The following is a 7,500-nucleotide window of genomic DNA, read 5'->3' on the forward strand; positions in this document are numbered from 1 at the left end:
TATATATATATTTATATATATATATATATATATATTTATATATATATATATATATATTTATATATATATGATATATATATATATATAATCAGCTGTTGCTAGTCCAATGCAGGACAAAGGCCTCAGTCATGTCCCTCCATTCCCGTTTGTTTATGGTCCTTCTGTGCCAGTCTATACCCGTAAATTTTCTTAGCTCGCCAGTCCATCATCCTCTCTTCCTTCCCCTGCTTCCTTTGCAATCTCTAGGGAACCATTCTGTTATTCTTAATGTTCATCTGTTATCCGTCATTCTCACTATACGTCCAGACCATGTCTATTTCATTTTCTTCCTTGTTCTTTGAATATCCTTAACTTTAGTTTGCTCTCGTATCCACGTTGCTCTTTTCCGTTCTCTTAGTGTTATTCCCATCATTATTTCATTATTCTTTCCATATTTTTTTTTAATTGTAACTAGCTTATGTTCCAAGGCTTCAGTAAGACTCCAAGTTTTCTTATGCATAAGTTAATATTAGTAGGACCATCTGATTAAATATTTTTTTAACATAGAGAAAGTGGCATTTTACTATTCATAATCTTACCTTTTTACCAAAACCTCTCGAAGAATGGCCTTGTTCGCCATAGAACTATCTGAATATCCAGGTGTTTTGCCTCTAGCCAGGGCATATCTGTGGTTGTCTACAAAGGGCTTGGGTCGTTTTTATGGCAATCTGCCCTTTTTGTGGCTTTCTTCAGAGGGTTAGGACTCTTCCAAAGCTGTATGCACTAGGTCAAGGTATTTCAACGACCATCAACAGAGGCACAATACATTTTTTTTACTGTTATCTGCAGAAGTCTGGGGGAGTTGTGGCTAATGTGTACAAAGGCCTTGGGGGAAGGTGTGTTTTTTAGCCATATACAGAGGCTCAGGACGTTTCTGTAACTGTGTAGAAGGTCAAGGCATTTCAACAACCATCAACAGAGGCACAATACATTTTTTGCAGTTATCTACAGAGGTCTGGGGAGTTGTGGACAGTGTGTAGAAAGGCCTTGGGGGAAGGTTCCTTCTTTAGCCATATACAGAGGCTCAGGACATTTCTGTAACTGTGTAGAAGGTCAAGGCATTTCAACAACCATCAACAGATGCACAATACATTTTTTGCTGTTATCTGCAGAGGTCTAGGCAGTTGTGGCCAGTGTGTACAAAGGCCTTGGGGGGAAGGTGCGTTCTTTACCCATCTACGGAGGCTCAGGACGTTTCTGTAACTGTGTAGAAGGTCAAGGCATTTCAACAACCATCAACAGAGGCACAATACATTTTTTGCTGTTATCTGCAGAGGTCTAGGCAGTTGTGGCCAGTGTGTAGAAAGGCCTTGGGGGAAGGTGCGTTCTTTAGCCATATACAGAGGCTCAGGACATTTCTGTAACTGTGTAGAAGGTCAAGGCATTTCAACAACCATCCACAGAGGCACAATACATTTTTTTTGCTGTTATCTGCAGAGGTCTGGGCACTTGTGGCCAGTGTGTGGAAAGGCCTTGGGGGAAGGTGGGTTCTTTAGCCATCCTCAGAGGCTCAAGACGTTTCTGTAACTGTGTAGAAGGTCATGGCATTTCAACAACCATCAACAGATGCACAATACATTTTTTGCAGCTATCTGCAGAGGTCTAGGCACTTGTGGCCAGTGTGTAGAAAGGCCTTGGGGGAAGGTGGGTTCTTTAGCCATCCTCAGAGGCTCAAGACGTTTCTGTAACTGTGTAGAAGGTCATGGCATTTCAACAACCATCAACAGATGCACAATACATTTTTTGCAGTTATCTGCAGAGGTCTAGGCACTTGTGGCCAGTGTGTAGAAAGGCCTTGGGGGAAGGTGGGTTCTTTAGCCATCCTCAGAGGCTCCGTTTCTGTAACTGTGTAGAAGGTCATGGCATTTCAACAACCATCAACAGATGCACAATACATTTTTTGCAGTTATCTGCAGAGGTCTAGGCACTTGTGGCCAGTGTGTAGAAAGGCCTTGGGGGAAGGTGCGTTCTTTAACCATATACAGAGGCTCAGGACATTTCTGTAACTGTGTAGAAGGTCATGGCATTTCAACAACCATCAACAGAGGCACAATACATTTTTTTGCTGTTATCTGCTGAGGTCTAGGCAGTTGTGGCCAGTGTGTAGAAAGGCCTTGGGGGAAGGTGCGTTCTTTAGCCATATACAGAGGCTCAGGACGTTTCTGTAGCTGCATGTTGAAATTCACAGTTTAATCCCACCTGTCCCCAGATGGCCTGAATGTTTACGCACCTCTCAGCAGAGGTCAAGCGTACTTCCACAGCTGTCTAAAAAGTGCCTGGATGTTATTACTGTTAATACCATCATATATACTTAAGGAAAGACACGATAAACAAAAGAAGAAACAAAATTGATGACAGTAATATAAGACAGTTTTGTCCATATATTTATTTCATACATTATAACAATTAACAAAAGCTTTAAATATAAGCATGGATGAATACAAGATGACTGATGTATTTGACACGGGTTCTTGGAACCTCGTTGATAATTTAGTGCGAATATAAATGTATACATACATACATATATATATATATATATATATATACTTACATATGTTACTCTTTCTTTCTTATATATCACTTTGTGATGAGATTTTAGCCCTATGATCCCTCCAATATATATATATATATTTTTCGTGTGTGTGTTTGTGTGTGTCTATGTCAGCAAAGCCCTCAATATAAATCTATTAAGTAGGAAACAAAATAATCGAACACAATAAGTTAAAAAGAGATTTGTGCGCAGTGCCATATTGCCATTCAGAAGTGGACACGACATCGCTTCTTTTATCATTGAGAGGGGAAACTATAAAATATTCTTTTTTGGTCTTCGCTTCAATGTATTTTTCCCCCCATTTTAATTCGATTCCACTCTTGTAGACATTTCCTGATGGCACAACGTTGACACCAAACTATAGTCGCCGCAGAGATTCCGGGCGAAATAAGCCCCGCCCACTGACAACGCCTTAGCCAATCACGTTGCCTTTCACGTGGGAGACGACGTGATTGGCTAGGCGTCATCAATGGGAGGGGCTTATTTCGCCCGGAATCTCTGCGGCAACTATAGTGACACCAAACTATAGTCGCCGCAGAGATTCGGGCGAAATAAGCCCGCCCACTGATGACCGTCAGAGCCAATCACGTTGTCTCTCACATGAGACAACGTGATTGGCTAAAGGCATCATCAATGGGAGGGGCTTATTTTGCCCGGAATCTTTGCGGTGACCATATACAGTAGAGAGTTTTAAACTTGTTTAATACACGTTCCACAACCGTCCCAATTTGCCAGTAATATAAAAGAGCCAATTTGAAAACGTCTCGGATAATGACCTCGTCTGTTGACCTGGCATAGAACTATCTAATTAATCTTAAGCGTTTCGTCTCTAGTCAATGGTTTCTCTTGGGCACAACACAGAGAGGGGAGTTTTGAATTATATTCATGGATTTTATAAATAGAAAAACTGACATCTGTCTTATAGAGATGTGATCTTCAAGGTATTGCTAAGCACTTAGATTGACATCTAAGGTATTACTAAAAGCGCTTCGATTAGCATCTGTCTCTTACAGATGCGATATTTATATCGCTAAGGATTTTGGTTTGCATGTGTCTCTTAGAGAGAATTGATAAAGTATTGCTAAGCACTTTGATTAACATCTGTCTTGAAGATATGGCCAAGAACTCCGATTGATATTTGTTTTAAAAATATTGCTAAGCACTCCATTTGACATCTGTTTCAGAAATCTCGCTAAGCACTCCGATTTACAGATGTCGCTTAGAGATTCGATATTCAAGATTGCTATGGACATCGATTGAAAGTGTCTTTAAAGGTATAATCAAGATATTTCTAAGCATAACGATTGACATCTGTCTTTAAGATATTGCTAAGCACTTCAATAAACATCAGTCTTTTAAGATATTGCTACACTTCAATTTACTCGTGACTCTTTGAAATTTGACATTGAAGTTGTTGCTAAGCAATTTAGTTGACATCTGTCTTCACGATATTGCTAAGCATCTCGATTGACGTCTGTCTCTGAGATTTTACATTTACGATATTGCTAAGCGCATCATTTGACGTCCGACTTTAAGATTGTAGATTCAAGATATTGTAAAGCACTTCAATTAAAATCTGCCTTTAAGACTGGACATTTAATACACTGCTAAGCACTTAGATTGACATCTTCCAATAAGATATTACGTCAGTCCTCTCGGAGATTAAAAACATACAAGTTATTGCTGAGGACCTCGATGGGGTCCCCTCCTCCGGCCTCCGCCCTGCCTGCCAATTCCTGCGTCCCTCTCTCCCTCTCTCTTTATATGAAGAAAACCATCACAAGAAGTAAGTGTTGTCACCGACTCCAAAAAATAATACCAGCAGCCAAAAATCGAAACATCCGTTAAGAGCGTTTAGTCGCGTCGAACTCCTCTCCTCTCCTCAGGTGGTCGCGGGCTTGGCTGCGTTCTCGACAGTTCCGAGAACTCGGAGGAGATGGATAGCTCCTCCTTCTCCAGGGCGGAGCAGTCGTCCTGGTTGCTCTTGCCCCGCTGCAGGACGCTCCTGATTTTCCTGAAGAGGTTTTTGACTGGTCTGAAGACAGAGTAGAGGCGTGGGTGGCGGCTCTTCAGCACCTTGAGGTTCCTCCTGTTCGTCAGGAAGATGATGAAGATGAACATCCCCTGCAGGCTATTGAGGATGTCTGTCAGAGCCCTGCGGAATAGGAAATGTCTTTAGTTCTGTTTTTTTTTTATTTTTTTTTTATTATCTATCGTCAAAATTAAATTGTTATCTATCGTTATACTTCTTTTGAGGTGTGAACAGATTTGGACCTCTACTAATGTCATCACGTCGCTATGCAGTGGATACAATGTTGGAATGATAAGATATGATGAACTAATGCTGTTATTACTGATTAATCAATTTATTATCATTAGAAACAAGACGACAACCTTAGTGAAAGAGCAGAATGTTACAAGCCCCAATGATGACCCAAATATGGGAGGCAACCCCTATAGAAAAAGAAAACTTACAGTATGGAATAAATCAAATGGGATTATTGACGTAGTCACATCTGTTTGTTTTTTAAATCTGTCGGCGTAATGTTGATAACTAATTTTCTGAGATTTACTGTTAATGGTCAAGAAGCCTTTAACTCTTACTTGTTGATTGTATAAAATTCAGTGATAGATTATAACTGATTCTCTCTGGTTCTCAATATCAGCCATTTTCTTGGACGTTGACATGATTCCCTAATAGGTTTATATATCTGATTCTTCAATTTCCAGGACCTTCAGTATACCTGTGGTTGTGGTAGCCTACTAGAGACAACTGAGACTCTCAATCTGTGGGCCGGGAGATCAAACTCAGCTCAAGCCCTACAGGCGTCGGTAGTGTCCCCAACTACACCGTCGTTCGGAGACAGGGATGAGGAGGTTAGGTAGCCTATAAGTCTACCTGCTGAGTATTCAGTTACCATTTCCTGGTCCTATCTTGGGTTGAGTGAGGGTTGGTTACTGATTTAATGTATATATGATTGTTCTCAAGGACAGTGTCTTCTCAGTCTTCTCTGCCGTTCGTAAGCGACACGACGAACCTTTAATTTTCCCTTTTTATGAATAGGGGTGAGATCGTTCGTTCGTTTGTTTTAGATTTTTAATACCTTATTTAGAGGTGAGATCGTCTGCCTAATGGATGGTAAATGAATCTTCTCTAAAAGTCTTGCATTCCATCATTTGTTTAACAGCGGTTAAAGACGGAAGCTTTTCTACGTATCCCAAATCCCCCATCAATACCAGTAAATTGGTGACATATGAATGGCTATTTGAAGTGATTAGGCTACTGAAGACTTTAAACCACATTATCTGTGAAGAGATCTGTCCTTGTTTTCATGATGACATTGATGGTGAAAAAATGCTCTTGTTGAAAAAGCATTAGAGCAGCCCTTAGATTTTCTATAGAGCAATCATTCCAATGTAGGAATATGTGTGAATGCTAAATTATAGAGAACCAAACCTCCAGGGGTTCCTGGAATAAGCATTCATCCATCTATTGAGATGGATATTTGTCAACAAGGAGCTAGACAAAACCTGGGAAAGATGGAAAGAGACTTACCACATCTCTGGTGGCGGTATCTTCCAGGAAAAGTACTTCAGTGATCCAACAGAAACACATGAGGGACAGCAGCATGAATTTGTGCTTGAATCTGGAAAGAGATGAATATATATATACATTCTGAAGAATATACACTAAAGAAACTAAGATCTAAAGTAATAAAAGCATTTTCAACTATAGGTCATTTGAAGCGTCGCTCGATAATCAGGACGTGAGTTCACACAGATATATTCAGAATTTATCCTTCATGCAAAATAATATACTAGAATTCTTGAACAATTAATTACTCATTTGGAAAGGGTAAATAATTTACCAGATAATCAGTCTACGTACAGGCTATTATATTCTACAGCGACAGCCAGCGATATGTTCTGTAATAAATTACCTACCAGAAATGATGGATGAGAACAAATGTGGCATCCAAAGTTTACCAGATCTTAGTGCTGCTTTTGAGTAAAGGATTTACGATCGTTTGGTGTTGACGATGAAGCTTTTGAGTATTTGAAAGATCACTAGAAAGTGCTGTATAAGGTGTTAACTACTGCACTGTAATTGTTCAGTGGCCACTTCCCTCTTGGTAAGGGTAGAAGAGACTATTTAGCTATGGTAAGCAACTCTTCGAGGAGAGGGGCACTCCAAAATATTACTATTGTTCTCTGGTCTTGGGTAGTGCCGTAGCCTCTGTATCATGGCCTTCCACTATCTTGGGTAAGAGTTCTCTTGCTTGAGGGTACAGTCGGGCACACTATTTTATCTTATTTCTCTTCCTCTTGTTATTTTGAAGGAAAGTGGCCACTTAAATTACAGTGCTGTACTTAACCCCCTTGAGAGAAGAATTGTGACGCCAAGATTGTACAACAAGCTCTCACTTATCAATAAAAGGCTGATATTACAAATCGTGAAAGAAGATGAAGACTTGTTTCCTGAGCTTGAGTGATTTTGACAATTAACATTCACTATGTTATATGATTTTTCAAATACTTAAAGAATGTTCATGGCAAACAAATCATGTGGGTCATACAAGGTGCCAAAACGCTTTTAGGGTGAAGTGGTGACAGAAAAGTCTTAAGAACCAAAACTATGAACTTGTCTGTGAAATCATGTTGGTAATGCTCTCTAAATCTTGATTCAGATCATCTGTTTTTTGAAATATCTTACCAAAACATACAAAGCAAGACACAACCTGGCAAAACACCAAGCTAGACAGTTAAAAATCTCGAGATGGTCCCTTTCTTCTCATCTGTTCTTCAGATATCTTATCACCCACTCACGCTCAAACGCTACAAACGCAGAAAATAGAGGAAAGCTTAACTCACTCCGCAAAGTTCTTCCTTGTCTGTTTCTGTCTGTCGTA

At 39.9% G+C, this 7,500-nt stretch overlaps 1 protein-coding gene across 1 annotated transcript in view; it reads right to left on the reverse strand.

Annotated features, from left to right (window-relative positions):
• Positions 1-3,196: 3,196 nt before the first annotated feature.
• LOC137635787 (probable G-protein coupled receptor Mth-like 1) overlaps positions 3,197-7,500 on the reverse strand; it is a 26,430-nt gene continuing 22,126 nt past the window's right edge. Inside the window, exons 6-8 of the mRNA XM_068368230.1 lie at positions 7,463-7,500; positions 6,147-6,237; positions 3,197-4,745 (exon numbers count right to left, since the gene is read on the reverse strand). The exon at positions 7,463-7,500 is cut by the window's right edge and continues 172 nt beyond it. The gene's annotated coding sequence lies outside the window, so the exon portion shown is untranslated. The remainder of the gene's footprint in view (positions 4,746-6,146; positions 6,238-7,462) is intronic.

This window comes from Palaemon carinicauda, unplaced genomic scaffold (genome assembly GCF_036898095.1).
Source record: "Palaemon carinicauda isolate YSFRI2023 unplaced genomic scaffold, ASM3689809v2 scaffold1743, whole genome shotgun sequence".
In the NCBI taxonomy this organism is placed as follows: Eukaryota; Metazoa; Arthropoda; class Malacostraca; order Decapoda; family Palaemonidae; genus Palaemon; species Palaemon carinicauda.